Below are 20,757 nucleotides of genomic sequence, written 5' to 3' on the forward strand. Positions count from 1 at the left end.
TAATCAACACACAAGCTATGATATATAATGATGTATGCGGGCACTTCCCCACCAAATATACATTAATACACAAAAAACATATACTCGGTCACCTCGATGCACCTTCAATAATAATTACATTTATAGGGCGCTTAATTAATACAGGCGTTTCTAAGCTAATATTTGATATCGTGTAACTCAGTTTATAATTCAACATGTTCAATAGCTTACAACCAACCAAATAAAATACAATATTTCTAATGCAATACACTTCAGTTGAATGGAATTAACTACTTGTGTGCGCAAATTTCTCCATCTTATTCTTCTTGCTCTTCTTATTCTTCCCCTTTTCCTTTCTTCTTCTTCTTCTTCTCTTTTTTTTTTATCTTCTTCTTCGTCCCTTCACTATGTCTTCCCCGTCTCTTTTTCAAAATTACATCTATTTTTTCATCCTCCATAATGTTTTGTTTGTATTCACAATGTGAAAAGGTATACCTTGCATGTTTGTTTCCTTATTGTATCTGTTTTTCTTTTGTTACGATCATATATGTATCGCATACATTTCGGGGTCAAAGTACTATTCGCTCTTGTCGACCCCACATTCTCATTATTTGTTTTTGTCTAATTCCTTTGTGATAGTTTCTATTGATGATGATCTGTTGTTCATAAATATATTTAATACGTTGTTTTGATTGAGAATGAAAATAAATGCTTTATTGAACTGATGATTGAATCAATGAATAAGCTTATCATAGAAAGGAATAAAAAAGGCAAACAAAAATTCAGTCGTTTGTTTGCCCCCCCCCCCCTTTTTTTTGGTTTGTTTACTGATCCTTAGCCGCTCATATAGTAAACAGGCGGTTTTAGCGAACATTTTTTATCTTGCACTTTTTCATTTCATTTGTACAAGAAAAAACAACAATTTTGATTTCTTTGTAAGACTGCATTATTTTCTGATAATCTTTGCCTTTTCTTTCGAAAATTGTTGATCAATGGTCCAAATCACTCTCTTTCTTTTCCTCTCTTTTACTCTCTCCTTTGTGAACATGCAGTTTAATCAGCGACCTCTGACATCATAAAATGGCGTCCAAATTTATGGAAGAAAGAGATGATGCTCAACTTAGACCCAGAAAGGGTCATGATAAGGCGTGGTCATGTGACAAGCACGATGAGCCAATCAAGTTCTATTGCAACTAGAGCCACGTGATACCTATATGTCATCCATGTGCAACCAAAGATCACAGTCAGAATACCTGTAAACTAGGGGATATTGAAGACGTCATTTTAGAGATGAAGGGAGAGCTGGAACATAAATTGTCCGAGATTAAAGAAGCTAAAGAGCGTTTAAAGGTCCAACTCGAGTCACTAAGCGACTCCCGCGATACTTGGGCTAGTAGCTATTTGCAAGCAATCGAGTACGATGTGCTGGACACTTTCGAGAAACGATTGAGAAAAGAAACAGAAGGACAGGGGGAGGAAATTCGTGGAATCAACCTAGAAGCTGACGAGGAAATCCAAATCATAAACGACAAAAGAGATGCTCGCATTAAGAAATGCAAGGAAAATGGTGAGCAACGAGAAAAAGATATTAAGGAAACTCGTGACAAAAATTTCGCGGACGTTGACGCGATAGCTACGACCGATAGGAACAGCATGCGCGATTTGAGAATAAAACACACGTTCACGTTCAACGCGGTTGAGGACATCACCCGCAAAATTACTGTGATACAGCGAGATGACAAAGTGATGGTAACTCAGAGCCCACAGGTCATTGCATCGCTTGATGAGATTTTGGATGTTTGTGCTGATTGGGAGACTGTCGACAGGCTGGCCAGAATGAAGGATGCCGTCAAGGGGGTCAGGTTCATCAAGGGTGATGACGTAACTGGGAAAGGCTACACGAGGATCGCTGGCTACATTGGGAAATGGGAGCTTGCTTACTCCGTCCAGCTTCCCCCATCGGTTGAGGATGCATATCTTGATGGTATGATCTGCGACAATGAGGGCGCCACATCAGCGTTAAATACCCGTGGATTGTACGTGACCGACTTCAGCAAGGGCCACACTGAGAAGGTGATCCAGTTGACAGATGCTACGTGCATAGTATCGTGTGCTCCCATTTCTCCTGACTTGGTAGTGTGCGGCAAGTGGTTAGACCTGAGAAATCAGCCATCACAGGTTCACATTTCACTGTACGACAGACGATGGGAACTCGTCCGGAACATCGACATACCGAGAAACACATCTGATTGGTGCACATGGATTTTCGTTGATGTTGACCGGAACTGCATGATCCTTGCTGTAGAGCGATATCAACCAAATATCTTCGTCATCAATCCGGATGATGGTGGAATCGTTGACACTCTAACCGTTAAAGGCAAGGTCTGTGACCAGTTGAGGGCGCTGTCTTCAGGTGGCATAGCCTTGCAGACGGACGCAAATGAATACACCATTATCTCTCACCAAGGCATCCCAAAGGCCTCCATCAGCAGAGATGAGTGGGCCGAGTCTCGGTGCGGTGTTGACAGAGAGAGCAACACACTCTTCGTCACATACCTTGACGAGGAACTCAAAGCATGGTCCGTCGATCAAGTATCTAGCGATGCTGCAATTGATGCAAGGAGAATCGTATCTTTCGAGAAGTCGGACCGCACTCCTTACACCAGTCCTAGCTACGTCACACCATCGGGTAGACTGGTCTGTTGTAACGGTGACAAGCTGTTTGTCTACAAAAAGTCGTTTGCAATATAGATCCTCCATTAGAGGGAAATCGGGCGAGTGGTACGGTAGAATAAGGGAGTTTACAGATACAATCTGCGCATGGGCAGATAAAGGTCAAATGGTAAAACCCACAGAGATGAATACTGGATATGCGCTCATAAAAGTTATGTAACATTATTCATTTATGCACCAACGGTACATTCTATGATACGCAGGTGGACGTATTCTTTTCAAGAGGTCAAACAAAAGGTATTCATGAAGCATATCTAGGACTTTGGCAGTTATTATTCTAAGATGCTCAAAGTGGAACTTCTCCATGTGCAAAAGATCTGTGAATATTTGGGGTCATTTGTACCATGTGCTATCTGTAAACTCCCTTATACGACGTACAGTCGGTTATTTAAATTATAGTTAAGTTCAGTTTATGTTATGCTAATTTAAATATTGGTAACGACAACGTTTTATTATCTTGATAATTCGATATCGTGTGGAGGTGTCCCGTGGTGTAGTGGTTAGTTCACTTGACTCTCAATTCAAGGGTTGATGGTTCGAATCAAAGCTCGGCACTAATATCCTATGGCAAGACATTAATCCACTTTTGCTACTCTCCACCCAGGATTAATTCGGGGTAACCGATAATATGCTAGAGCGCTACATATTATTTGGCCGCCAGCTATGAACACGGTACTTATGCTGGAGCGCCCGGAATTCACAATTGTTATTATCTTATTTTGCGCCGAATTGTAATGTTCTTAATGTGCATTTCACGCATAAAAATTGATACAGTGGAACCTCATTATAACGAGCTCTGATAAAACGAGGTATCTGTTATAACTGATTTTGTTGGTCACAACTATTTTTTATTCTTTTGTTTGTTTTACCTGAAATGACTAGAAAAAGGGAGGGAACATGTCCAATGACGAAACCGACATAAATGCAATAATAATATTTGGAGTAAGCGAAATGTACGACAAAATACTGAAAAATAATAAATCAACATTAAAATACACATAACATCCCCCCGTTAAACTAAAAAAAAATACATATATTTATGTGTGTGTATGTATGTATTCATATATGGAAAGTTCAAGTTTTATTTTTGACCACGTAATTTCTTACCTCTGTTTAATGCTGTTCATCTTTTTACATGTAATATTATATATTTTATCATATATATATTTTGATTGTCTATTTTGTGATAGAAATACGACCATATACGAAATTAGTAGATCATTTATTGTTTTTTTACCATTACTATTAATCTCGATGTAATCAAGTATTGTAAAAGGCATTAGTTTTCCCATGCTCACCGTCTCCCACGAGTTTGGAATAGGAATAGGGTCGAGCTGTCGTGAACATCTAAATTTGGTAATCATAAAACATATATATATATATATATATATATATATATATGTATATTGTCTTAATATCATGTTATATACATATATATATATTTTGTTTTCTTCCTTTTATTTGAAAAGAAAAGGGGGAACAATTTGTATCAAGTATTACGAGTAATATAATCTATTCTCATCCCTATATCATATTTCAGGTGAGACTTGCAGTAGTATGTTCATTTGTGTCACTCTTGGTTATTGTTATCTTTATTCTTACTCTATATTATCTATGTTACACTATAACTTTGAAATTTGTTATCCAATGTACACAAATTGAGAATGATCCTATCTGTTTGGACTGAAATCAATAAAATTTGAATTTGAATTTGAATTTGAATACGCGTACCCTAAATAACACTGAGTTGGGAGGTAGGAGGGGAGGAGGGGGGGGGGGGCTCGCCATCGTTGTTTTAGTTTGCGCCTTTTCTGTTATATCATATAATTCGTATGTGCAAATGAGGGCGCTGCGCAAAAATAGACACTCTCGCATAATTGAAATTTCATCTGCAGCTAAATGTAATGATATATTATACAAATAATTCATGTTAGCGAGTGCATTAGCGCATATTATCTGTCAAGTCAAGTCAGGAGACATTATATTATATTTCAGAACAATTTCTTATTATTTACATATTTTCTCAATCTTCCCCTTATCTGTTTCTCTGATTACTATGCTTCTAGAAGTGGAGTTGCCCTTTAAAAATATTCAAAAAGTATCTTGGAAGATGTATTGATTTTCGGAAACATCAGAAGGATATTGAAACATACTGGGATGCAGAAAGCGAATTGCATCTATTAGTTATTGATAGGTAAGACAAACATCACGGATTTCCCTACCAAACAGCACGCAATTAAATCAAATTTGCATTCTGACTATTCAAATACTATTCTACGTGACAGTCTGACAGGTGAATGGAAACATGCGTATCGAGGCACTTACAAAATATGTATTTATTTTTTAAAGTCACATCAGGAGAATGGCTTATTGAAAGCATATTTGCGGAAAGTTGGCCTCATCTTGCCCGTCTTTCGTATTTGTATTTTGTGTGTTTCACTGTCAGTTGTCTCATTTTCCAAATTTTATAAGCTTGACAACAGTTCAAAATAAAAGGTTTTAGACTCGTACATTTTTTTAAAGAGAAAAAGAACAAGAACGTACAGGTTTACACAGTTCAATACGTTAAAAGATATACAAGTTTATTTAGGAAATGCTAAACATGCACTTACAAGTTACGTCACACTAAATCAAATGTTCTTGACTGATGCATTTTTTTAATGTAAAAAGAGTACGTACATGTTTACACAATTAAAATAAGTAAAAACATAAACAATTGTATTAAGGAAACGCTTAACATACGCGTACAATTAACAATACACAAACTAAATTTACTCGACTCATGTATTTTTTTCTTCAATACAAATTAAAAGAACGTACAAGTTTTCACAGATTTAATACGTAAAAAACATATACAATTTTATTTAGGAAATTATTGACATACACGTAGGCCTACATGTTACAGTACACTAAATTAAATCTTATCGACTCATTCCTTATTTGTTATAAATAAAAGGGAAAAAGTACGTAGAATTTAAAAGACAAAATATGTAAAACATATACACTTTATTCAAAAAATACTTAACATAGACGTGCAAGTTACAATACACTATCCTTTATTTATTGAAATTATATCCAGACCTTCCTATTTGATACCATTATATTTTATGTTTATTTCTACAATTTTCTAAATACGATACCTGAATGAAAAATAACATGTAAACGTAAGGTATAATAGGAATATGCAAACAATAATACAGTCACTTGGCATGTCAAAATGTGAGTTACATATAATATACATACACATAATAACGAACTTCATATTCTTATACTAAAGTCTTATGAATTTATAGTATTATCCTCACTTTGTGCATAAGTGCAGGAGACCATCATCGTAAGCTAGACTAGGATGGCGGCGTTATAGTCTGATAATATATAGACGTTATATTAAACAAAGGGATGGGGGGGGGGGCATTTCTCCTATAACTCCTTTAAATTAAAATATTGCATGCCTTAGGGAGACACTAACAACAACAACAGTTTTCCACACTACCGTTCACTACCAACCTACCTCCTCCCCACCCCAGATGCATAATTTGACCAAAAAGTCGGTAGGGAATGTGAGGTCTTGAGTGCCTAATGACTTCCAAATTTTATGTAGTATTGATTTCCAGATACTCAAATACAAACGATGACATACATTATACTGAAAGCATATAAACATGATGATGATGATGATCATAACGATACAAAAAGATATAAATCAACAACCACTGCTTAGCGATTTCCCCAAAGACATATTAAATTCTTTGAGGTCTTAAGTGCCTAGTGACTTCCAAATTTTATATTGTATTGATTTCCAGATACTCAACAACAAACGATGACATACATTATAATGAAAGCATATAAACATGATGATGAAAATAACGATACAAATTAGATCGAAAACAACAAGCAATGCTTGGGGATTTCCCCAAAGACATATTAATTTCTGGTTAAGGGCTCTCATCATTGGTTGCTGTTACTACAAAAAACTACTCCCCCCAACCAAATATATATATACAGAAATGTAACAAAATAAAGTTAAAAATGTGGCAGAGATAAACAAAAATAGTCAGATTGTTCAAAATATGATTGTACTATAGGAGGCATATCATCAAGATGACAATGTAAGGCAATTTCGACTACATATAATTATTGCTAATATGTTTCTATACAACCCCTGTATGAAACAAATCTATTTCATTATTATTAATTAAACAAAATAAATATGCAAGAGCGTATTGGAGAGAACCTCGCAAGATATGTCGAGGTGTCGCCAATTCGAGTTTCACTGATGACAACAACTCATAACATTCCTACTTTCAATCGAACATTGCTTAACCCTCACTGGTTTATTTATCTCGTTTTCTGCTTTTACAGAGACCAGATAATTATCAGGGCTCAAGGTTCAAAGTTCAAATATTTATTTCCGTTTTCAAGAAGCATGTGGAAGCACATGGGTAGAATTATGAACTACATGGACAAGATTATACAAAAGAAAAGAGATCAGTGGGTGTAGACCGCATGAATCAAGGACAGTGTACCTCTTTTCGTAAAAAACTTACAAAAATACTCTCAGGTGAAAACCACGAATTATAACCATGTAATTATATAATTGTATATAGCAACCAGTCTCGTTTTTTAAATTAATATTATACACAAATCTTATTTATAGGATTTGGAAACCCATCATGTATTTTTCAATAATCCTTATTTTAGGCTTTAGATAACGAGAGTCAGACTCGACTAGCACATGTGCTATTTTTGACTCTATTTTACCATCGATCACAAACTCATTGTAAATTGTCATTTATTGTTTTACTCTTGACACTAAATTTACTTATAACTATTTTTTAACATTTTTATAATGTACATGTATATCGCTGTAGAACATGTATTCTTTATAATTCATGTCATGTATTTATGTTGTATTGACATTGTCATTGTACATTTATATATATCTTTTGTTTCAATGTTTTCAATGGTGGTGAATAAATTTATTCAATTCAATTCAATTCAAAAACATAAGTAGTACATAGGAATTAAAAGTATAAGGAGAGAGGCTGAGCGCGCAATCTTAATTAACACCAATTTAGATCCATCTTGTGATGACCCGTTTGCTTATAAATATAAAACACCAAACCAACTATTCTTATAACGTTGCAATAAAGATAATTTATTTAAACAAAATTGAATAAAAGTGAATGTCTTATTTCTATACCAAGAGTGTTCCAAAATTCGGGACCGTCATAAATAATCGAGTTCTGAGCTAATAGAGTTATTAAAAGGGGCAAATGAATTTCATTCGACTGTCTAGTTGGTTAATTATGAACCGATTGATTACAACGAAAAAATCAAAAGCTGAAAGCTCTGGTGGTAACATATTATTATCGTATTAATACATAAATTGACCTAATTGATACATGTACAAGTTGTTAATCTTTAATAATCTATTATTACAAAAAAATGGGTCTGTATGGGAGCGTATAATAATAATGATAATACGAATAACCCTTTTCTATCTGACAACAATTCGTGCGTATTCACCCAAGCAAGAAGACCATAATTCACGTATGGCAATATTAAAGATGAGTATAACATAAACAAGGACGAAATTGGGGGATAAGTTTTTAATCCATTTATTACCCCCATTTTTCGCGAAATGGTTTTACAAATATTATCAATATGACATTTTCATGAAAGCTTATTATCGACAGTTACTGCCAAAAATTGAATATGAGGCACCTCTTCTGACACATTATTATCAACAAAACAATATTTAATAGCAAAGAATCTATTGATTTACTAAAAAGGGCCAATTTAGTTTTCTAAAAATTTAAAGATAATTTGTTAGGTCTAATCCACTGAGAAATCTTTAATAGTACAATATAAATATTTTCTAATAAAGTAAGTGGTTTCCTTTTGATAAGGTAACCAAACAGGAACACCATAGTCGAAAATTGGGCGACAAGGTGAACGGAACTATTTCTTAAGGATTACTGGATTTCGAGTATTGGCAGTGCGACTCAATTTAGAAAATTTAGTTACCATGCTCCTGTGTAATCATTTTCTTCGCAATCCTCTTCAAATTCTTTCTAGCCAGGGAAGAATCTGCCCCTCAGGTCCAACAGCTTAGCCCTGGTGAGAGCGTCCTTCAGTCTGCACTGTTGCTCTATTGGCGCTATTTCGGCTCTCCAGTTCGAGAGCATCTGATAGGTTCCTCTAGCCGTAAGTCGACCTTCCAACCTGTTTGACTCGTGACACCGTAACTGTGACCCTATTGTGACTTCCAGAGCTTGCATTAATCTGTCAAGGTGTTCATCAGTCTCGATTTCTTGGGCGATATCGTAGAGAAGTGTGTTCTCCAACCTTAGTGGGAAATATGGTAGCCTTGAGAAAACATTGGAATATAAGGGGGAAACTTAAGATTATGCGAGCAGGGCGAACTCCGTGTGATAATAAACTACAACTCGCCCACCCTTCTCATTCCATTTACTCTATAAAAATTGAAATAATGACTAAATATCTGTATTTAGATATCGTCCCATATGGGTGAAACTATTCTTATTGCGCAAACAAGACGGGTCGTCATATTTTGCATTTGGTGACTATTAGAAATACCTAAGAATAGATGACAGCTGATTTTGCAAGTTGTAGATTAAGAATTATTCTCATTTTAAAACGCCTTTAACAGTTATTTCGGTTGTTCATCGAAATATATAATTACACGAGACTTTAACAAAGAGACCATATCCATCTAAGATACTAAAAACGAGATAACACTTTTTACACATGTCTCTTTTAAGAGTCATATTAGTCCAGGTATTATTTTGGGATATACCGAGTCCTGTCCCTATATCGCTCGATTGATGCCTTAGACCTGTTTCTAACTCTAGAACATAATGCAATGGAATCAAACTTCTCCTTTAGATGTTGTTGTCGGCTAGGAAATTAAGGTTATTATTGGGAGCACTGTGGTATCTTGTTGCAGGCTCTTCACTCGCATGTACGAGAGGTGCTCAGTTTTAACATATTTGGATATTGAATTTTTGCCACATATGCCTCTCTTGACCCACATGAATTAAACGGATCGCTTAAATACTTTGGTGATATCAGTGGGGCAAGGCCTACTCTGACTAATTAAAGACCCTAACCGGGTTTTAAAGTTCCTCAAATGAAGTATCTAGAAATTATCTCTATCATTAACATGAAAGTTTGTGCAAAGCTTTACTTAGAAAATCTCCGTCGGTTTATATGTACGAGTAAACAAATGATAAAACGCTCATTTTGTATATAACACAAGAGGTGAACATATCACTGCCGTTGCAAAATTCTAATTTGAAAAGAAAAATGGCTGCAATATTACTTATAATGGATATATATTTGCAATGCTTTAAACAAAAGTTTGTCATCATATATGTTTTGTTCGCGCGTTTTTTTCCCATTTAAAAAAAAAAAAAAAATTTTTTACTTTGCGAATCTCTGCAACATCCTGTCAGACCAAAATATTATCATTACTAATACTGTACTTTTGTTATGACTCACTCTGATCCGATTCGTGCCCCATGTTTCCTCTTCAAAGACGCCGATGGCTCTGTAGACGAAGATGTGCCCCCCTCTGGTTCTATTGAAGTTGTAGTCGACGGCAGTTGACTGGAACAAAAAGACAGGTATTATTAAAGTTGGTTACAGTTTCCGAAGTATTATCCCTATCCCTATTCTAAATGATACCGTATTATATTTTAAGTGTTTAATTGCTAGGGAGCCTTTGCTAAACAAACCATATATTGTATGGATATGGAAGGCTGCCAAGGGAGCTGAATTCAAACCCAAAGGATTACTTGGTAACCCATTCATTGTTGCACGAAGTATTGGAATAATGTCTGGTAGATCAACATGACATGTTGAAATGATATCACTGCGACTGGAAACGGGCAAGGGTAATTTCAGTTTCAAGGATCAATCTACCTTACATTCACTGTCTTTTGTTTCACGCATTCAGCTACCGCACATAAAAAGGAAACTTTTCAGTGTTTAATACAGAGGTAAGATATTGGACTTGACAGCGAGATAGGTTGAAAAGTGTTATACCCTGTGGTACAGCGTAACCGTTAGCTCTCTGATTGTCCGCGGTGCGAAGGCGAAAACCTAAAGCCTCGGTCACAATTGCCATTACGAACACCGTACGAACGATTTTCAGACCTTGGAAATTCGGGAAGACCATGGAAAAACAGGGAGATTCGTACGAACCTTTGTGACTGTAGCATAAAATGCTGCCGAGAGATCCCTTTAAGGAGAGCTTACCATATAAGTAAGGAGTTAAGACATGCTACAACATAACATTCTTCATTTGTTCAAGGGCAGATGTACATAATTTGGGAGATTTAAGTTTTTTTTTTATCAAACGTGATTTTGTTCATTTTCAAGTTATCACGGAATGGTTTATTCCACAGTGTCAATAAATACTTACAAGTTAGTAGCTTTATCACCATCTGAATAAAGACAAATAAATACATGGCTAGATAGATTATTTAATAAATATATAGATAAATAAATAAATAGACAAAAATAGATTTTAAAAAATGATTATCGAAATTTTGGCTACAAAAGGAAAGATTGTATTAAACGTTGCTATCAATATTAACGACCATGGCAACATAACCCAATAGTTTATTAAATGTACGTTTCCATGGAAATTATCATCATCAACGGTTAGTTTTATTCAACGAGACCGAGATACGTACCAGAGCATTTCGCATCGAAGGCATGTTCTTCGTTACAATGAAGATGAATGTTGATCTTGAAACGTACATCGGCATCACCGGTCACCTTTACTAGGAAATCAACAACGTTTCGATCCAATCTATAGATATCATCTAGCGATACGGTCTTCATTGTGAAATGGAAACACACAAAATACAAAAAATAAACATTCAAGAAATCAACCAATTAGAAAGAGCTATTTTGATAGCCTATGCATACAGAAATATTACTTTTGTTTAATGTTATTTCCCATTTTTGTTGTTGTTGATGAGATCATGTTAAATTGATTCTCTTGAATCCTTTGGGATTGCGTTGCACCAAAAACATAACAAATAACAATAAAGATAAATAAATCTATACGTCAATTACACAGTTGCCCGATTCTCCTGTTTTGATCACTATGAAGGCAAAGATTTGTTCGTATGAAATGACCTATTCGTTTTGCTTTAGTAATACATAAGTATTGGGGGAAATGAGCGAAGAAAATAATATCATAGAGCTTATATAAAATAATTATAAGGAGTAAGGATTAAGAATCCAGAGTTTGTAGTAATGTTCGCTAATTGCTTCGTTCCTTACACCTCCCCCCCTCCATTGAAGATATAACATTGTTACCCAGCATTTTAAACCATGCGTTCTGAAATATATCCAATGTATAAATTGTTCAAGTACCTTTTCGTTCTCGGTGACATGACCACTGTCGACCTCGCATCTGATCCTTAGCTCGCCCGTCTTCCAGAGCACGAAAAGATTCTTCCTTGTCGGAGCAATCTTGCGATAGCCGAGCTTTTCTTCTTCTGTTTCGATGAACTAATTATATCGATTTTGTAAATGGAAAAGAGGACGAAAAAAAAAGAAGCATCAACTCTTTATCTTAACACCATCGACTTCATAAATTTATCCTGCATTTCTTTTTTCAAATAATTCAGCTTTATCTATAAAAAATTACAACAAAGTTTTTCATATCCAAAGTAAACTTGATTTTCTTGTGAAGTTCGTAACACAAGAATGCAAGGTGGACTGGTTGAATACAGAAATTGTTTTCCTGTTGGGGACCGGGGAAAAATGCAATGAATTATTGATAATTTATTGCATTTTCTTCTTTTGTTTATATTCGTGGGGACGGCGACGTACCCTAGCCCCGGCTGCGTACAGTCATGAAAGTGGCTAAGCAATGGCCTTGTTACTGTGAGCCCCCATGATCAAAACCGTGTCGATGTGCTATATCAGCGCCCTTTTATGAGGCATTGCTCCTCATTACTGTCAGTTATGACTTAAGGACGTAGGTCCCCTAGTTGATGAGCACAGTAACATACACATGCTTTAGACCACGCAAAACAAACAGTCACAAATTATTATGCAATAAAATCTGAGAATGTATACTATTATCTAGATCTATTAGGAATAAATCAATGTCAAAATCATTCCATAAATTGGGGTAAAAATTATTATTCCACCATTATGACCAACAGTGTGTAATTACAATTATCAAACAACCTTAATTACATCAGATTGTGAAATACACTACGTCTTAACATATATAAAAGATATAATGATAATAATGATACTAATTATAACAAAAATATATTGACGACGACAATATGATAATAATGACAATCAATACTACTACTCATACTAAAGATGAAAATGATTACAGATTATGAGCGAGAAAGGAAAAGAGAATCGAAGGCAAAATGAAGTGGACTAAAGAAAATTAATTTAAAAAGAAAGAAACAAAGCATGCCCCTTCCATAACTTCACCCACTTAATATGAATAATTTTTCAAAATAGCTTTTGCTATTCAAGTTTTATTCTGAATTCATATTTTTCACAATACTTCAAATGTTGGCAAACTACTCACATATTCAATACCAGGAGTATCATTGTACAGACGTAGATGGCAGTATTGCGGTTGAAGGCAACTCATTGAATTTGGAAGGTAGGGAGTAGAGGCGACACGTTTTCCAATGAGGTAGTCAGAAATGACCATGAACATTTCACAAATTGAGAAACTGTCAATGTAAACTACGAAGACATCTTTTCCTACTACGCACCTAGGTGTTCCAGTTGATGACATGTTTTTGTTTATGACTGCAAAGGTGCGGAAGATGTAAATGGAGAGAGAGAGAGAGGGATGCATTAAAGAGTGGCACGAAGACAAACAAAATACCCATCATCATTAAATCATCATTACAAATATACATAATGAATATATCCAATTGAACCGACTTAAAAACGTTCGTTCACTTTAACACAAGCAATGACAGTACGATGTGTTATCATTGTCACAATGATAATGTTCGTAGTGTGTCCAAACTCTGTTTCACTCTCCACAGTGTGTTAAAACTGTGTACGAACTTTGTGTCTCCAAACAGTGTTCGCATAACTATACAGTGTGAGTCAAAAAAAGGTTTACACCTAGAAAATTGCTAATTATTTCAGAAATCATCTATAAACAGTAAATTAGTATACATCTTATGAAAGAGTGGTTTATTCCGAATCATTTGATTTCATTTTGTGTGGTATGTGTTCGCGCTTGTATAAACAGGAGGCATTGTTTGCGAGAGTGCAAAAATCGACTTGCGCCAAAGTTGCTTATGTGATGTTTGAATAAAATAATCGGGATTTGGGTATTAATTCGGTCTTTGCAGATCCGAATAACATCTCGAACAAATTTAATCATGCCACACATATCAAATATCAAATATCAACGAACATTTGTGCGCGTGTGTGTGTGAGTGTGACGTTGCTTCTGCAAAAAGCATATGCAATGCCAGATACAAAGCGTTTCATTTGATACATTTAACTTCTCTCACTCCGCTAATCCCAACATAATACATAATGTAGGCATCACTTTGGCGCAAGTCGATTTTTGCAGTCTCGCAAACAATGCCTCCTGTTCATTCAAACGTGAACGTATACCACACAAGAATGATACCAAATGATTCAGGACAAAACACTCTTTCATAATAAGATGATTCTTTTAATAATTAGCAAAGTTCTAGGTGTAAACTTTTTTTTGACTCACACGGTAGATTCTAAGCCACTGTCTCTCTCCGCCCCCCTTTCTCTCTCTCTCTCTCTCTCTCTCTCTCTCTCACACACACACACACACATACACGCACTCTCTCTCTCTCCATCTCTCCCTGTTTATCCACAATACTAAATGTCTTTCCACTCCCTCTACTCCATATACTTACACTGTCTTCACAAAGTTTTCACACTGTGCTTGTCCATTGTCCATACCTTGTAGTGACTTGACCTTAGAAGAACTTTACATTTGTAAATATTATTACCTTGACTTTACTGGTGCCGGTTTCAACAGGTGTTGCTACGAGACAAGATATTTCCTTTATTTAGGTGACGAATTCCCTAAACCCTCTTCAGACTGAATCATCATTGTTTTCACACAATGTGCTTTTATTGTTTTCACACTTTAGAGTTAAGGTATTACACTCACCTTTCTTATCGCCATTAGTGAAGTGCATGGTGACTTTGGCTTCGGAGGGGTCTGTTAACACTGCACAGTGAGGGATGACCAACTTCAATGGCTTCTCAAACGTGGTCCCTGAAGGTTCACACACTACACCAGGAGAGACAATAGCTTCATCTTCGGTGAAAAGGACACTTGACGGCTGCGACAGAACCTGAGAGATATGACAATAAATCGGGTGCATAACATTAGGTATTACTAGTATATCTATCAAATCTTACACTGTTTTTTAGTATTCCAAAAATATATTTTTTTGATGACGTCACACTTCACCACTTTTTGATGACGTCATACTTCACCACTGAGTGGTGAAGTGTGACGTCATCAAAACAAAATCTATTTTGTTCATAACATTAGGACTAGAGCAATATAGCACTGAGTTCCTACAGGAAATTTATTTATTCAGATGGTCATATCTCAGTCAATACTTAACATATTCAATTGGTTTTCGACATTTGGACATTAAAGAAAATATTGAGAAATTTTAATGATGTCACAGCTTTGGTAATCTATAGTCTACAAATATGAAGAGCTTAAATCAAGTAAAAATGAAATAAAACAAAATAGAAAAATTGGTATTACAAGACCGACAAATAGCAACGAAAACAGATATTTCTAAAGATTTTCGTCTTGCCCTCTTCGGAGTAAAATGCAGAAATTAACAGAAATGTTGTTGATGTTGCAATAGAAATGGCGCTCTTCAATCTCAAAAAAAAAAATTGCGCCACAAACTTTCTATATTAACTGCATCAAGACGAGTCCTGATAATCTTTTAATTTCTGTCCCATTTTAGCGTTTTCTTTCGGCATCGAATATCCGGTCCTTTCCGCGTCCTAAAAGTTGTATTCTTATTTATTTTCATTTTAATAACTTTCTTCTTTTTATTTCCGGTTCTTTCTCACTAAATCGTTTTCTTAACTTAAAAGCCGAACAAAAGACAATACAACCGGAAAAGTAAAGAAAAGCAAAACAGGCGAAAACAGGGCTGTGACTTTATGTCGTAAAAGTAAACGTAAAGCAAGCCGTTGATTGGCATGGGGCTGTAGCAACGCTAGCTAGAATAACACAAGGGTGCTTACGAACTCTTTCTTCTCCTCCTTTTTTTCCTTCTCATATTCAAGTGATAAACCCAAAGAGAAATAGAAAGAGAGGAGGGGGGGGGGTGACATCCCACCAAACCAGAATCAGGATACACATCACATTTTTGGTAATTATAAAAGCATCTTGTACAGCCCAGAATTGTATGAAGAGAGAGAAAGAGAGAGAGAGAGGCAGAGAGAGAGAGAGAGAAAAAGAGGGGGCACCTCCCATTTATACAATTACAGCGTCCTAAAAGGCTACGCGCCATACCTTTATGGTAATCCCTTAATCAACTTGTAGAGCCCAGATAGGTATAGAGAGAGAGAGAGAGAGAGACATGCATACATACAGACATAGACAGAGAGGGAGAGAGCGAAAGAAGGGGGAAGGGGAACTTCCTCTTTTAAATGTACTATGCCCCATTTGCAGCCAAGAACTTTGCAGGAATAATGAATATGTCACGTATATCCTATCTGTGACAGTTGAACGTTAGTAGTGTCCTAGTGTTCAAATTATGCAAGGAAACCCGTTTACTTTTTATACTTCACTGTCAGACACTAGTGAGTTACTGTCTGATTTCTTTTTTTCTTTGGTAATAAAATGTATAAAATGAGCTGTAAAGGGTACATGAGCATTGGGGAAAGATTTCATTTTGTGACAGCCACCTAAAATAGATAACAGCTCTAGCTAACATTCTAAAAGATGAATAATAATGAAGATTCGTTCTTTATTATTCATTATATAACTCACTTTACAAATCCAGCCATCTGATAGGTCGAAATTGGAGTCGTGATTTTAGCCATTCCCATATTTGCCAAAACCGGTTAATAGTCCGAGAGTGAGATCCCTCAAAAATCCGGTTACCATGAAAATAGTAAATGTTGCTGCGATACCCATTGGTTTACGTGTTAAATTGTTCTTTCTGGAAAGCGCACTGGTTTACGTGTTAAAGATAAATATCAGTTCTGGTCATGCGATTGCATCGATAAAGAAACGTTGTGGAATCGATCAGAAAAGGTTGATCATCTAGCATGAGTATTGGTGTGTACTGCACTGCAAGGTTCTAGAATCATCAAAATGATAAGAAATTTGGCCCAGTCTTGGTAAAGTTACAAGAACTGTACACAGAAATATGTATATGTGACTACGCGACTTGTGCGCGACACGTGCGCGATATCTATCAGGTCCAAATAGATATAATAATTTACCAAATAGACACTGTATAATGTATATCAATTAGTAGGCGGTTTCCCGGTATCATCACGTACTATTCAAAACATATTCTTTTATACGATTGGTAATAAGAGCTTCCATTTCATTTTTTTGAGAGGGGGGCGTTTCCAAAAATGGTCTTTACCTTTAAAATGTTCTTTGTCGAATTCGCAGCGCGGCTACCTTAAAGTTTTTGGCAATTTATTTGGTTGCTACACTTTGCACACAGTGCAAGACGACCGTAATGACGAGATGACGGCTTATTGGAAATATAGAGATAAACCTGCTCTTTCATATGACACCTCATTTTTTGAGTATCACCTTCAAGTTCAGGATCACAAGCAATAAAGGTTTCCATTCTCGATTTCGAAATAATTTTTTTAATGCACGTAGATCTAGACTGCATAGGGATATATGCGTGCAATCTCAATGGCAAGGATTTTAGCACACAAACTCGAGTGGTGCGCGATCAGACACCCTATTAAGACTAGGTCTCGATAGCGTATACAAACTTGATTACCATAATTGGTAAGTCCCACATGTATTCTATGACCCGTTTTTGTATCTCTCTCTCTCTCTCTCTAATTGCCATATCGTTTGACTTTGGCGATCATGCTGTTCCACAACCCTCGGCTCCTAGCCTTCTGTATTAATACCACTCCCAGTTCTTTCACTCCTCTCTTTCAACAATTTCTGCAGACTTTCCATTCAAAGTATCCTCCTTCTCTAGGCCTTCTTTACGTGTAATGTGACCCATGAACTTCAACTGCCTAATCAAAATCTCACATATAATTTTCCTTTGCACTTCAGCTCGTGTAAGAACTTTCTCATTACTAACTTTGTCAGCACAGGGGATTTTCACCATTGTTCTTATAAACCACATTTCGCAACTTTCCAAACGCTTTTTAGTATATAAAAGTTATAATGACTGCTTTAATATTCGAGGCATAGTTACATCCGGGAGGTTACATCGTGCTATCACCACTCGGCACGCCTCGGGGTGATAGCACGATGCAACCTGCCCTTGAGCGTATAAAACAACTATGTCTCTCATAGCAGTTATTATTACTAGGGTGATCACACTGCCTGTGCACACATTCTGCCCCGCGAAAACACACACACAGCAGTCAGTTGGTAGAAATAGCAATTTTTGTAAATTTATTTTTAAAAAAAAACTAAACAATATTTTTAAATTTTTATTTCACACATATTTCAAGCATACCTTTAATTACAATTCTGTGTAGTTTCATTGTTTTAGGCATGTGGGAAATATGTTAAATGATTTAATTAGAATATTGTCTTTTCAGCCATTGTGAGACATGGCCCGCTGATCGCCCTTTGACTCGCACTGCTATTCTGCGTGGTGAAAATGCACCTCAATGTATACAACTCCCCTACAAAAAATGCAATATCCTCATGTGTTTTACTCATTTAGTCAATTTATTCTTTACACTCAAGGTAGCTACAACAATATCGGTGTCACCAAACTTATTTTCACTCTGAAAGTCAGTCCCTGTGGAATGTTATAGCCTGTTGAATGGCTTCTCGGAAAATCGTCATAAATCCTCAAATCTGACATTTAAAAAAAGAGAAAAGTATACGGAATGTAGCTGAAAGTTTGCAAATTCTTATCATTTGATCGCTTTTTCTGAATAATTTGTGAAACATATGAGGAAATAGCTGTGACGGTGATCCGAGTAATTTCCATCGCAATATTTTATTGGCATTGCAAAAATATTTGGAATTTAATGTTAATATTTGGTGTAAATATGATCAATAAATATATGATTTAAAAAATGCAAATAAAATGAACAGTTTGACTTTCCTATATATATATATATATATATATATATATATATATATAATTAGCTGAAATGACCTAATTTGCATATTTGATGAATATTCATGATTTTTATTTTCTTCAAATAAAATATATTTCCATACCTGTCTGATATACATAGGTTTCACTGATGTATCATGTTCGGTTTTGATTTGATTACATATTACTTTTTCATATCTGCAGATTCGCAAAAATGGCAAAAATTACTTATTTTGTTGGCTTCTGTTTTCAAAACGGTAATAGATATATGAACTTTATTTTTTAGCACAAAGATGATATTTTAGTGTCTGATAATTTAATTCATTATTTGTGTCCGAGAAAGTGATGAATTAACTTGTTATCTTTGTCAAATTTTTTCATTTTTGCCAATTTGACCATTTCTAGCAGGTTTTTCGGTAATTTTGCGATTCCAAAAAAATTGTATAAAATCACAACGCATTGACCAATTTCAATTCTGTTTTTTGTTTTTTTGAAGCTTTCATAAAGCTTAATCATTTGCAATCATGAAATAACATGTGTTTGTTGTACTTTTTTAAGTGCGCTATACCTATTATTACTATATTTTATAACCCTATCAATGACCCTAACGGTTATAATAATAATAATAATAATAATAATAATAATAATAATAATAATAAAAACGTTACTTATAAAGCGCTTACCACCGAAGTCTCTAAGCGCTATAGCGCGCACATGGTAACCATTAGGGTTATAGATTTAATAGGGTTATAATGAATAATAATGAACGAATCTCGGAGCCCATATGGTGTCGACCTATTGGCAGTCGGTCTAGGCCTTGTCTTAAAAAACCTAGATTTAACCGTAAACCTATGTCATCATATTAATGTATCATATTATTCTTAGATATATATCATTCTAAGCTCTACCCATATTTGTTTCCTTCAATTTGGGCGGCTGTCGCAAGAGGATCTCTTTCCACCATTTGTAATCATCAATAACCCACTCTTTTAGTGGCCAAAATTAAACTGATCGAACCTTTGAGCAGCACAAAACGTACGACCTTTGGTACAAGGGTCTGAAAATCAGACTATTTACTAAATACATTGCAATCCCTGAAGTCGATTCGACAACTAACGGTTTTTTTTCCCCACAAAAAGACATTTTCAAGCTCCTTTTTTGGGGGGGGGGGGAAGTTTTGATTTAGTATTATCTTTCAAATGCCAGTGGAATTGAACCTTTTCATTCTTTGGGCCAGCAAATTGGACCTATAGTAACTTTAGGAGAATCTTACTATTTACCTTTAGCGTGATCTTACAACTCTGTTGTAGCGCAAAGACGGGTATGCAGAGGCTGATTCCATGGTACGGTAGTTGGATGGTGCCCCCTCTTGAATCAATCGTCTTACTTGCCACGCCTGTTCCTGGATATTAAAATTTTGAGTGTAATAATCACCATTAAAAAAATTGCTCTGTTTGATAGGAGATTCATGTCCGAAAATTATACTCAAAAGGTGGGCTTCAACGTTTTATTCTGTAAAGAGATAACACAAGTTCCTTTACACTACACTCATGCATTACGCACCAAAACGGCTCGTGAGTAGACCAGTGAAGCACTTGTACCTGCTCCCCTTAGAATAGTGCACGCATTTTTGCAATGACGACCTTCGTCATTGCCTCGTTTTCGTTCACATTCTGCCCCATTAATATTCTCCTCC

The sequence above is a fragment of the Strongylocentrotus purpuratus genome, unplaced genomic scaffold, assembly GCF_000002235.5.
Source record: "Strongylocentrotus purpuratus isolate Spur 01 unplaced genomic scaffold, Spur_5.0 spur5_scaffold_20, whole genome shotgun sequence".
Taxonomy (NCBI): domain Eukaryota; kingdom Metazoa; phylum Echinodermata; class Echinoidea; order Camarodonta; family Strongylocentrotidae; genus Strongylocentrotus; species Strongylocentrotus purpuratus.